This window comes from Aedes albopictus, chromosome 2 (assembly GCF_035046485.1).
Source record: "Aedes albopictus strain Foshan chromosome 2, AalbF5, whole genome shotgun sequence".
In the NCBI taxonomy this organism is placed as follows: Eukaryota; Metazoa; Arthropoda; class Insecta; order Diptera; family Culicidae; genus Aedes; species Aedes albopictus.
The window spans coordinates 470,463,601-470,477,472 of NC_085137.1; the positions used below are offsets into that span (position 1 = coordinate 470,463,601).

At 40.3% G+C, this 13,872-nt stretch overlaps 1 protein-coding gene across 1 annotated transcript in view; it reads right to left on the reverse strand.

Annotated features, from left to right (window-relative positions):
* The window catches only part of LOC109418093 (uncharacterized), a 34,441-nt gene that overhangs the window by 19,214 nt on the left and 1,355 nt on the right, over positions 1 to 13,872 (reverse strand). The window lies entirely within an intron of this gene.

Here is a 13,872-nt window from a genome sequence, read left to right on the forward strand (position 1 = left end):
TTACAACCAATAGAAAACAAGAAAGCAATGTTAGTATAATCACCATAAATTAATGAAGAGTTGAGGATTCATACAATAATGAAATATAACGGATGAGAAACACACCTGCTCCTTAGCTTAGTGTCCTATAAGCACTTCCATAGTAATTACTGAGAGCTTTTACTGCTGACCATTTTGCATGTGTTGTGTACCTATATCGTGTGCCAGGCACTAAGATACTCTATGCCCAAAGAAAGCAAAGAAATTTCCTTTACAAAAAGTTCCTGGAATTTAAATCCGTCACCCTCAGCATGGTCATACTGAATTCCCGTGCGCTTAATATTGCATGAGCTATATGGGCACTCGGTTGCAAAAATATGACAAATAACTGGCAGCTAACAGACTACCGTTAGAAACACATAAAATAGCTCCAACGTGCTACAATTGACCAGAAACAACATTTTCTAATCTTCTGTCGCATGTTCTGCCGTAACTTTTCTGATCCATCTCCGAACGTCTAATAATAAAGTGACTCTATGATGCTATGTAAATACACTGAATGTAATTTTCCTGAACGCTATTACCCCGAATGGGCAACTACCTCGAAAGGGCAGTCACCCAGTCCACCAGTGGTCGTATAAGATGTTGCATAAGATGATAAAGTGGAGGCAATATGCGTACATTTTACAAGCGCCTAAATGGAGACATGCACGCATATGGCCTCCACTTTATCATTTTATGCAACATCGTCCCATCCTTTCCGTCTAACAAATACCCCAGTCCGTGCTGGATGTGGGGATGCAGAGGTGATCTCGGTCTTTAGTAGCAACAACCAGCACACTCTAACATTCCTTTCCCTTCCCAACTGACTCTAACAGGGTGGCCACTCAACTCGGTAAAATAAATTCCCGGTTATTTCCCGGTTTTTCCCGGTACCTAAAATTTTTTTCCCGGTTTTCTAGAAATTGATTTATATGGTTAAATCGGAACACTGATAGGGTATCGCGCCACTTGGGCGGTGGCTTCTATATTCGTCTGTTTTCCACTATAACTCAGTCAATTTTGAACCAATTGACTTAAAATCTTGTACACGGGTAGATACTATACCTATCTCACCACATTCCAAAAGTTGTGTCAATTGGTTCAAATTTGACTGAGTTATAGTGGAAAACAGACGAATACAGAAGCCACCGCCCAAGTGGCGCGATTCCCTATTGCTATTTTCTTTTTTTTCACTTTTCTGATTTTGTAAACAGTTAACCTTACTGGAAGCCACGCTGGAAGCGCACCATTGTCAAAGGTCTAACAATGTCAAAAGATATCATTCATCATAAACAGCCCAAGTGAAATAGACTTTTGGCTCAATTGATCGCGTTCTAGGAGGTTGACAATTTACATTTATATATTTTTTGAATTCCCAAGCAACATAACACCATAACTGTTTAAGCTTGAACTATTTAACGCTCAAAATGATATAAAAATACTTGAATGCGATTTTTTGTACCAGAAGTTCTTTTGTTATGTGCAAGTTATCAACATTCAAAATTCAGAAAACGTTAGTAAAATCTCGAACAAAGCGAAAGCTAAATCATGCCTAACAATTAGAAGCGAATGAGCCCTGCTCTTAGAGCATCTTTGATGGAAAAACAAAATCCAATATAGGCCACATTTAGTAAGAAGCCCATATTTTCTATAGTCTCAAAAACTTAAAATATTTCTCAAGAAAGTATTTTCGGAATTTTATACATATTAGATATGCTCTATTCAAAGTTAGAGTAGAGATTTCTAATAGAAATGCCAAATGAAATTTTTGAAAAAAAAACTCAAATCAATTTCTCGAGAATCTACTGAAGCAATCCCTGGGAGATTATTCGAAAAATCTCTTGAAGAAACTTGTAAAGGTAATATGGAATGTAAAAACTGTTGTGGAATCTCTGGAATAATTATTAAAGGATTCCTTGATAATGTTCACTGTTGCGATGCTTGACAGTATACTAATGAAAGAGGGACTCCTGAAGAAATCCATGAGAGGATTCAAATAGGTAAAATATAGTTGGAATTCCCAAATAAATTACTCTAAAAGTATTTGACAAAAAGCATGTAAAATCTTTAAGAACGTCTTTAGAAATTATTTATAATTATATCAATAATTTTCTTGAAAAAAAGGAAAAATAATTGGTAAAACTGCTTGATATGGTTGAATTGTTTTGAACTTTTCTTGTAAGACGTTTCAAGAAATCCCTGGGAAAATATCTTGTTAAATCTCTTAATAAATGTTTGGAGAAATCTCTAGGAGAATCTGCGAAGAAAACCTTGGTTTATCATCAAGAGAAATGTTAGGCAACCTGGCAGAATCGATTGTATACTATCTAAAGAACATGTCCAACATGGAATACTGAAAAAAATGTTATGAAATTCTTGAAGACGATCAATTTAACAGAATTTCTAAAATCATACACATTTGTAATTGTAAAGGAACACTGCTGTAAAATAAGGTATTTTTTTTAATATGGAAATATTTTTTTCTGTAATGATACAATACACTGACTGTCCTACCCAAGACACATTATTTAAAGTTTTCCATTTATACCTTAGCTTTTTCAAAAACAATTGTAATTCTCTACAACAGTTCTATTAAAAAAGTCCAAGATTTAAAATAAAAATTTAAGAAAAATCTAAAATAAATCTTATGATTAAGTTTTGAACTCTGCATCTAGTATCTGCGATAGAGTATCTTTAGATTACAAAAATATAGATCATGTTTAAGAAAAAAAATATGATTCTCATGTAGATGCAATAGAAATTATTATCCTGGACCTTCAATTTTAAGGGTGGTTTATGTTCTAAGCAAATTCCCGGTTTTTTCCCGGTTTTTCCCGGTTTGCGATTCCCGGGTAATTCCCGGTTTTCCCGGAATTCCCGGTTGAGTGGCCACCCTGCTCTAAGGACGTGGTCGGCGCCGGTATTGATCCAAAATGTATGAGCTGCTAGAATTGCACTTTGAGAATAAGTGGAGTGTCCCAGCCCTTATTCATTTGGATCTCAGTGCAATTGGTACCAGCTCAGATCAATAACGGAGTAGCAACCATTGAGATGTATAGTCAGATTTGATCGTTTTTGATCGTTTATGCAACATCTTATACGATTACTGGTTGTCTGGGCATTGACATTCGGGGTCTTATCATAGAATCGACTCTAAAAATCTTTAAAAGAAACTAGCATAAAATTTGTATAAGTGTGGAACCTATATTTTGTTCTAAATAAAAGTTCTAAAAAATCTTAATACGGCTCAATAGAGCCCCCACAAATAGGTTAACATCGATCCAAAGCGACAACATCTTCCTGACAAACCCCCTCAGACGGTAATCAAGAATAATCGATCTACACCGAATGTCGTCATCTCTCTCTCTTTTTGGCGTAACGTCCTCATTGGGACAAAGCCTGCTTCTCAGCTTAGTGTTCTATGAGCACTTCCACAGTTATTAACTGAGAGCTTCCTCTGCCAATGACCATTTTGCATACGTATATCGCGTGGCAGGCACGAAGATACTCAATGCCCAAGGAAGTCAAGGAAATTTCCTTTACGAAAAGATCCTGGACCGACCGGGAATCGAACCCGTCGCCCTCAGCATGGTCATGCTGAATACCCGTGCGTTTACCGCCTCGGCTATATGGGCCGAATGTCGTCATATGATGGCCCAATAGAACCAAATCGCGTTCGTGCGGTTGAATTTGGATTCCTTTCGCGATAGAGCTACCGCCATGTCTACCGCACCGCAAGTTTTCGTTTCGTCATGAACTAGGTAGCTGTAAAACCACAAGCGGTTATTGGTTTCACCTAAATACACACATTCTTCCTCCAGAAGAGAAGGGCACACCGAAAAGTGTCTTGTCTTCGACAGCCAACCATCAACAAACGGGGTATAGCTACTTTCGGTTTTTTTTTATTTTTTATGACATCGTTTGTGTTTTGGAACATGCAATCATGAGTAATGGTTAGTTTCCATGACAGAACTAAACTAACTAGAATTAGGAAAAGTGAATTAATAAAATGTTCTAATTAATTCGTTTTCCGGCATTCCCTCATTCAGCTGTATTTTGCAGTTTTGAAACTTTTTTGGTCATAATAGGACGTAATCAGTCAAATACTAGATTGTAAATAGTGGTGAGCTGGATTTTTGTATGGTGAAATGATCAATTCTCCAAACGAAATATGGTGCAAACAGCGTGGGTATTATGTTTTTTCGCCGTTTGAGCATCTCAAAGCAGTTCCAGCAGAAACTACTTTAGAAGCTACACCGGAAATTCTTCTAAGAATTTTAAAGAAAATTCTTCTAGGAGATTCAACAGGGATTCCTCGAGAAGTTCCACCGAAAATTCCTATAGAAATTTACTAAGAAGGAGTTCCGCCGATAATTTAAGTGGGAATTCCACTGGGATTTTTTTTTTTTTTTTTTTAAACGAGAATGCCACTAGCAATCCACCGGATTTTTTAAGAGTTCCAATGAGAATTTTACTAGAAATTACACAGAGAATTCCGGCACGAGTTCAAACGGGCATTCCTGTGGGAGTTCCACTGGGAATTACTCTCGAAGGTCCCCCAGAAATTCCATCTAGCAGCACCGCCAGGAAAACTTTTAAAAGTTCTTTGAGTACAACCGGGAATTTATGTTTGGACTACACTCACAATTTCTCTAGGAGTTACACCGATTATTCCTCTAGATGTTTCACTGCAAATGGCAAGAGTTTCGCCAGGAATTCTTCTAGCACTTACACCAGGAATTTCTCAAGGAGCTCAACCTATTGTCTCTAGGAGTTCCACTGAAAATTTCCGCAGGAGCTCCAGCTTCTCTAGGAGTACCATCAAAAACAGTTTCATCAAGAACTCCTTTGGGTTTTCTGTTGGGAACGTCTCAAGGAGTTCCACAAGGAATTCTTACAGTTGTCCCACCGACATCTAGGAATTTCACCAGAAAATTCTACGAGAAATTCTCAAGGATTTTAACCGGTATTTCATGGAGGTCTGATCGAAACTCCAGAAGGAGTTACAATAGATATTCTTATAGGAGTACCACTTCAAATAAAGGGTGTCCGGCATCAAATTGCACCACTGAAAATAGTGTATAACTTTCGATTGCATGCATCAAAATGGCTTATTTTTCAACCAGCAACAGTTTATTATTTGTAGAAGATGCCATCAAAATTTCATCAGAATTGGTTTAAAATTGATGTAAATATCTCTGACGCGAGAAATTTAGATTTTGGGAATCTTGTACAAACAATGAAATAAAATAACAATTATTTTACTTATATGTTACGTGTATTTCTTATGGAAGTGGCCAAATTAGAAGCACCCCGGCCAAAATAGATATATGGAAACGGATTTTTTAAGGAATTTTTTTTCCTTCCAGTTTTTATTAAAATGTATGGTTTTCACAGCTATAATCATTATATTATTTTAGGATCTACTAGTAAAAAATAAACTTATGTCGGTTTAGATCGCAACAAGCAAAATACCTCACTATGGTTAGAACTCCGGACTGGCCAAAACTGAAGCTACTACCCTACAAGCATGTTATAATCGAAAGACCGCGGGTTCGGCATCGTAGCGCTGCAGGTGTGTTGGACAGGATCCATGGTGCGAACGTTTAGAGGTAATCAAACCATCTACCAGAGCTGCGGCAACACACGAGAGCTGGGAACAGCTTTCATGGTGATGGGTGATATGCAAAGGCGCGTGATCGGTTGGTGGCCGATCGACGAAAGAATGTGCAGGTTGAGGATCAAGGGCCGATTCTTCAACTTCAGCATAATAAACGTGCACAGCCCACACTCCGGAAGTACTGATGATGACAAGGACGCATTTTACGCGCAGCTCGAACGGGAGTACGATCGCTGCCCAAGCCACGACGTCAAGATCATCATTAGAGATTTAAACGCTCAGGTAGGCCAGGAGGAGGAATTCAGACCGACGATTGGTAAGTTTAGCGCCCACCAGCAAACGAACGAAAACGGCCTACGACTCATTGATTTCGCCGCCTCCAAAAATATGGCCATACGTAGCACCTTTTTCCAACACAGCCTCCCTTATCGTTACACCTGGAGATCACCACAGCAGACGGAATCTCAAATCGACCACGTTCTGATTGACGCACTTCTCCAACATTATCGACGTCAGGACCTATCGTGGCGCCAACATCGACTCCGACCACTATCTGGTGATGGTCAAACTGCGCCTAAAACTCTCCATCATCAACAATGTACGGTACCGGCGACCGCCACGGTACAACCTAGAGCGACTGAAGCAATCGGATGTCGCCTCAGCATACGCGCAGAATCTCGAAGCCGCGTTGCCAGACGAGGGCGAGCTCGATGAGACCCCTCTAGAGGAAAGCTGACCAGATTTGTCTCGTTTAAATACGGGACATATTTCGGAAACTCAACAAAAAGCAAATCAATGTCCAAAACAGAACTGCATGTTGTTAATAATGCTATTTCAGCTAGAAAGAACGAATAATTGAGTCAAAAACGTTAACTATGCTCTAGGGACGAGTGTTTGAAAATTTTGTTGTCCCGTTAAATACGGGACGGATGGTCAGCCTATCTAGAGGACTGCTGGAGTACAGTGAAAGCAGCCATCAACGACGCAGCAGAGAGCACCATCGGGTACGTGGAACGGAATCGACGAAACGAATGGTTCGACGAAGAGTGCAGAACGGTTTTGGAGGAGAAGAACGCAGCGAGGGCGGTAATGCTGCAGCAAGGGACCCAGCAGAACGTGGAACGATACAAACATAAGCGGAAACAGCAGACCCGCCTCTTTCGGGAGAAAAAGCGCCGCCTGGAAGAAGCGGAGTGTGAAGAAATGGAACTGCTGTGCCGTTCCCAAGAAACACGGAAGTTCTATCAGAAGCTCAACGCATCCCGCAACGGCTCCGTGCCGCGAGCCAAAATATGCAGGGATAAAGACGGAGGCCTCTTGACGGACGGACGTGAGGTGATCGAAAGGTGGAAGCAGCACTTCGATCAGCACCTGAACGGTTCTCCACGCTCCCGGCACGGGAGCCCACGGCAACGGAGGAAACGACGACACCTGTGCAGCGGAGGACGTAAATGAACCAACTCCCACGCTGAGGGAAGTTAAGGATGCCATTCACCAGCTCAAGACCAACAAAGCAGCTGGTAAGGATGGTATCGCAGCTGAACTCATCAAGATGGGCCCAGAAAAGTTGGCCACCTGTCTACATCGGCTGATAGTCAGGATCTGGGAGACCGAACAGCTACCGGAGGAGTGGAAGGAAGGGGTAATCTGCCCCATTTGGAATGTGAGAACTTCAGGGCGATCACTATTTTGAATGCTGCCTACAAAGTGCTATCCCAGATCATTTTCCGTCGTCTGTCATCTAAAACGAATGAGTTCGTGGGAAGTTATCAGGCTGGCTTCATCGACGGTCGGTCGACAACGGACCAGATCTTTACCGTACGGCAAATCCTGCAGAAATGCCGTGAATACCAAGTCCCTACGCATCACCTGTTCATCGACTTCAAAGCGGCATACGACAGTATCGACCGCGCAGAGCTATGGAGAATCATGGACAAAAACGGCTTTCCTGAAAAGCTGACTAGACTGATTAAAGCAACGATGGACGATGTGCAAAACTGCGTAACCGCGCTGCCATAGTGCCGCTTCAAAGTGAGAGTGAGAGTGCGCGTCCATAGGATTTTCGTGGATTTGCTATTGTTGATATTCTTCTTTGCGGTTTCGCACACGCGCACTCTCACGCGTAACTATAACGGTGCCCTAAGGGTTTCGGGTGAACTATCCAGTTCATTCGAATCTCGCCGGGGACTGCGACAAGGTGACGGACTCTCAGGCCTACTCTTCAACATCGCTATGGAAGGTGTGATGCGACGAGCCGGGCTCAACAGCCGGGAAACGATTTTCACAAAATCCGGACAATTTGTGTGCTTTGCGGACGACATGGATATTATTTCCAGAACATTTGGAACGGTGGCAGAGCTGTACACCCGCCTGAAACGCGAAGCAGCAAAGGTCGGACTGGTGGTGAATGCCTCAAAAACAAAGTACATGCTAGTACAGCGTTTCTCAAACTATGGGTCGCGACCCACTGGTGGGTCGCGGGCTGATATTTGGTGGGTCGCGAAGTCTTTATTAACTTATTATATTGCTAGCCATTTTTTAATTTTCAAATACTTCCTTGGAGAATCTATTAGAAGAGTTATAGAAGAGTTATTTCTAGAATTTCGATTTCCCCTTAATTCTTTTCAAAATTTTGTATTATAGGTCTTGTCTGGAGTTTATTTAATACTTTTTTTTTTTTTTTTTTTTTTTTTTTTTTTTTTTTTTTTTTTTTTTTTTTTTTTTTTTTTTTTTTTTTTTTTTTTTTTTTATAGAGTGACCAGGTGGAGCTGCAGGACAGCTGAAAGCAAAGCCTGGACCCTTTCCCTACTTTCCCCCTACTATGACCAATACTCACGATGGACTAGACGATGTCGTCAACTTGAGCAAAGTGTGCAGTATTTAGTATTGGGTCGTAGTAGTTATCAAAAATACAGTGTCGCTTACTGTTCCCATCACACCCGTATTTTGTGGAAGCTCTAGAAATGTAATGTTTTGATACTTTTGAAGACTACTCAGTGACAATTATCAGAACTAGCGTTTGTAGCCGGTATGGGCAACTAGTTTTTCTGACATCATCTCCAAACAATAATCAAAAAATATCCCAAGTTACATTGTGCATTCTGAAAGTTATTTCAAGTTAAATACCAATATTGTTATGATGAACCGATGTTGGTCATCTACAGCACTGGAATCATCTTCAAATAACTCTATTTTTGAGCTTCCATTTGATGTTGCGGACATAAAACTTATCAGTCGAACGCTTTATGTTAATGTACAGTTAATGTATCCTATGTCGTCGCTAGTCGTCTTTTGCTTCTCTGTGTTCATCTCTTGTATCCCTATGAAGTCTGAATTATCCTTATGTCCACCGTATCATAGCATAGTTTTTACTACATTCAAATTACTACAGTTTTCCATGTTTCTGGATCCTGACAAAAAATAAGATTAAGTTTTGATTTTGATCACATCATAACTCCTGCTCTTTTACTTTTATCGTCATAATATCGACTAAGTCAGGTCGTAAGGTAAGGTCGGTTAGTTGGTTATTGTATTAGCAATTGAAACTAATAAAGATCATCCATCAACTATGGTGTACTCATCCCTAACAGAATCTATAAAAATAAACCAACCTAATTTTAAAATAATAATTTCCTTCATAATCTTCTAATAGCAGTCAATTTGAATGTTAACATAAAAGCTTCAACTGTAAGCAAACTTGTCTCAGCGTCACAGTGCTTGGAGTAAACTTATGATAAATACACCTAAGGGAGCCCCTAGGATTCTCAGCATCGGTCATGTCTATATAAACATTTCCTACTCTCACGTTATTCTTATAATGCCAACTACATTGAAAACGTCAACGTATAGAACCTGTCACGATGTCCACCTAGTCAAGTAGTGAACCATTTCTGTCGAAGTTTACTGCCGTGGGCAGCATAGTTGTCCCATGTTAATAGGGATTCCCATAGAACATGGGACAACTATGCTGCCCACGGCAGTTTAGTCAAGTCACGACGTTCCGGCGTCAAAAATACGTCTTACACGTGACCAGTGGATCTATTTAATGGTTAATCACACGTTGGAAACAGAATTGTTATGTTCTTACCTTAGGTGTTTTTTATGATTTTTACTCACGATTCCTCTTCATTTGGGTTGCAAAACGGTGAGTCGATAAAGAGAGCGTCCAACATAGCTCTGGTCCTCACAAGTTCCTACCTCATGCTTCCACGGGTCAAGCGATGACAAAGACCGTCAGCTAAGAGTTGTGTGCTTAGCTGGTAGTGCAGTCTGGGCACTGTTGTCCTTCTGACTTCAGCTAGATTGAGGAGGTACGATTCGAGCGTTTGTTCACCAAGGAGGTGCGGCTCAAACAGCGTCTGTTCTGGCATCCAGCGGCTGAGTAAGAAACGCTGCCCCACGCCCAGCTAGATCCAAGGTGGTAGCCCCATCAGTGTGGTCGTTCCAGTGTTGGTTGAGACGTTAATTAGATGTGGCCGTGGTGATAGAAATACTCGGAGTTGTTATTTTGCTCATGTAAAAGGAAGGGAAAAGAAAAGAAGGGAAGGAGAGGATATGCTTAGTAGTTGTTATTCGGTACAGTAGAGAGGTTGTGGTGATACACTGGGTTCAGTTTTTATATGGCTGGTCGATTCGCAAGATGAAAATATGTAACAACCCAATGTATTCACTCAATGGCTGTTCAGAATGGTTCCACGGACATGGATAGCAAATCATTAATTTTTCAACATATCGGATGTGTTTTAAAAATCGTTCATTTATGTAATGTACTTTTTCCCTGAAGTACGAAAACGCGCGATCGCGAGTTAATGATTTACATCCCATCTTCAAGGGATCCCTACAAGCTCAATGCATCATTCTAGCACTTTAGAATATCAGCGTTGATGAAGCTGTTCAAATATTACGTAACATGTTTGGGAAAAAATAGATTTTATTTACTCAAAATAAATTACATTGCATAATCTTTCAACAACCCTTTACTTGTTCTCCCAAGAACCCTGCCTCGACCAAGTTGGCAGGACGCTGCCCCCTCTCTGAACTAAAGGGCAGGGAGGTCTTGTCTGGAGTTTATTTAATACTGAAACTATAGTCTGCATTATGAAATCGATTCTGAAACTATGAGTTTTCTATCGAAAGTTTTATGATTAGGATAAAATATTAGATTTTGCTTATGTTTTGAGAAATAATGAGTTCAAGTTTTTTCTCGCATTTAGCATTTTCTGTTAGACTTACACGCCTGTTTCAGCTGTTAAAAAACCAAAAATTGTAGAAATACCAAAAAATCAGCAAAAAATTACCAAACTTCGACAAGAAACCTTACGTTTACCGAACTTCAGTAAAGTTTAACTTCTGTGAAATTCAGATGAATATCGATAGTCAGAACTTTAACGGAACAACTGAAAAGTGATTTCAATTTAAATAGAATAGTGGCGTATGAAGAATATTATTAAAAATTATTAAAAAAAACTCATCTGACCATCCAACAGTATTATAATTCTTGAACCTTATTGATGTTCACCCACTCGCTGTATAGCATTTTTAATCGATATTTAATTTTTAATTAGATTTTAAAGTTCTGCAGAAGCATAAAATTACAGGTTTGTTCTCTTCGTCATTGGGGGTTTTTGTAAGCCAAATTACCTGAAACTTGGCCATATAATTCAGCTAAGTTGGGAAGGATTTGAGACCAACTTCAATAGGTTTCAAAAAACCCCCAAAGACGAAGATAACAAAACGGCCGAGAATAGGTAATTTCCCCTATCTGGAGCCAGACTGGTTAAATGTATTTGAAACTTGAAATCTTATCTCAAATTTTTAAGGTGAAGATATGACGAAGCCACACTTCGAATTTTCAAGAGCACAAATCTGAAGAACCGAATTTCGGTTTACGCTGAAAAGTTGATCGATTGGTCACCACCAGCGGGTCACCAATCGATCAACTTTTCAGCGTAAACCGACATTCGGTTCTTCAGATTTGTGCTCTTGAAAATTCGAGATGTGGCTTCGTCATATATTCACCTTAAGACTAAGAGTTAACTGATGCAAATTTGGGCACCTTAACCTTTCTTTGCTCTTTCCAAAAAGCACTTTAAAAATAATAAATAAAATCACTTCGAGGGCTACTTAACCCAAGTTTACTATGTTGTACAACCTATCAAAGTAATAAAATGTATTCATTTAAAAAAGCAGTCAAATTTGTAAAAAAAAATACTTTTTTACAAATTTTCGTGCTGGTGGGTCGTCACATTCTATGAAAATCAAAAGTGGGTCGCAAGCTGAAAAAGTTTGAGAACCCCTGTGCTAGTAGGCAGAACCGAACACGACCGGATCCGTCTGGGTAGTAGTGTTACGATAGACGGGGATACTTTCGAGGTGGTGGAGGAATTCGTCTACCTCGGATCCTTACTGACGGCTGACAACAACGTGAGCCATGAAATTCGGAGGCGCATCATCAGCGGAAGTCGGGAATACTACGGGCTCCAGAAGAAACTGCGGTCGAAAAAGATTCACCCACGCACCAAATGCACCATGTACAAAACGCTAATAAGACCGGTAATCCTCTACGGGCACGAGACATGGACCATGCTCGAGGAGGACCTGCAAGCACTCGGAGTTTTTGAGCGACGCGTGCTAAGGACGATCTTCGGCGGTGTGCAGGAGAACGGTGTGTGGCGGAGAAGGATGAACCACGAGCTCGCTGCACTTTACGGCGAACCCAGCATCTACATAGAAGGTGGCCAAAGCCGGAAGGATACGGTGGGCAGGGCATGTTGCAAGAATGCCGGACAACAACCCTGCAAAGCTGGTGTTTGCAACTGATCCGGTTGGCACAAGAAGGCGTGGAGCGCAGAGAGCACGATGGGCGGACCAGGTGGAGCGTGACTTGGCGAGCATTGGGCGCGACCGAGGATGGAGAGCGGCAGCCACAAACCGAGTATTGTGGCGTGCTATTGTTGATTATGTCTTGTCTTAAGGACAGACTTGATAGAATCCCAAAATGGTCGCCACAATGGCCGACTTTGGCACCTACTCACGATTTCGAGCGCACAAATCTCTTTGTAAACAAAACCAGTGCACCTGATCTTTTTATTTTAAGCTTATTACAAGTGAGCAAGAACAGAATAATAATATGCACCTGTTGTTTGAAGCTTGCTTCTTAAGATTTGTGCGTTTGAAGTTCTGATGCACTGTTGAAGCGGGATTTTAAGACGTTTGTCCTTAATGATGTTGAACAAATAAATGTATGTGTTAGAACACTTGACTATTACGCCGAGGACCTGGGATCGAATCCCACTCCCGACATACTCACAAAAAGTGGGTTCTTCCTTCGGAAGGGAAATAAAACGTGGGTCCCGAGATGAACTAGCCTAGGGTTAAAAATCTCGCTAATACAGACAAAAAAAAATAAATGTATGTATTTATGTATAATCGAAAGAGAGGAGACTTAAGGAGAGCCTCTCATCTGCACTTAGGACCTATAGAAATGTTCGGCCTATAATCAGTTTTGTACCTTATAATTCCGCACTATTTTGCTTAGTTGTCGGAATTAACAGATACAGAACTGATTACACTCATTCGAAAAGAATATTCTGCTTAGAGGGTTCGAGAAGTCGGTACAAGATACAATTGATAGTTTAACTAGAAACATTTTCATTAAATCCTCCAGAATTCCTTTAACCAGGGTTTCACAAAAGAGATTCTCTCAGACATTTATTCCGGAATCAAAGGAATTTATAAAGATTTTGTAATAAGTTCAATATTACATCATCAGTCACATCTTCGTAACTGGAACACTTGGTGAGACTTCGAGTAATTCCACCAGAAACTATGGGGATTCCCTTTTGATCCCTACAGCGTTTCCAGTGATTACTCAAAAAATCCCTTCATATATACCTGAATTATTTATTAACTTTATTATCGAGACTTTCAGCCGGTAACTGATTCATCTTCGTTATATCCCTGAAAACACAAGAATTGTCACCAAAAATTCTAAAAAAGTACTCCTTCAGTCTTCAGATTTGTTGATAGTTTTCACTGTGAATTCCGTGGGTAATTCCACCAACAATTTTTCCAAGGAATATATTCAATAAGTCCTTAACAAACGTCAGCAGAATTCAAACAAAATATCTCAGGGACTTAAAGTTACTAAATTTTGATATCAATAGGCTTTTGTATGTTTTACTACACGCAAAACAGAGCCGACATCCAAGTATTCATGAGTTTTGGTGCCC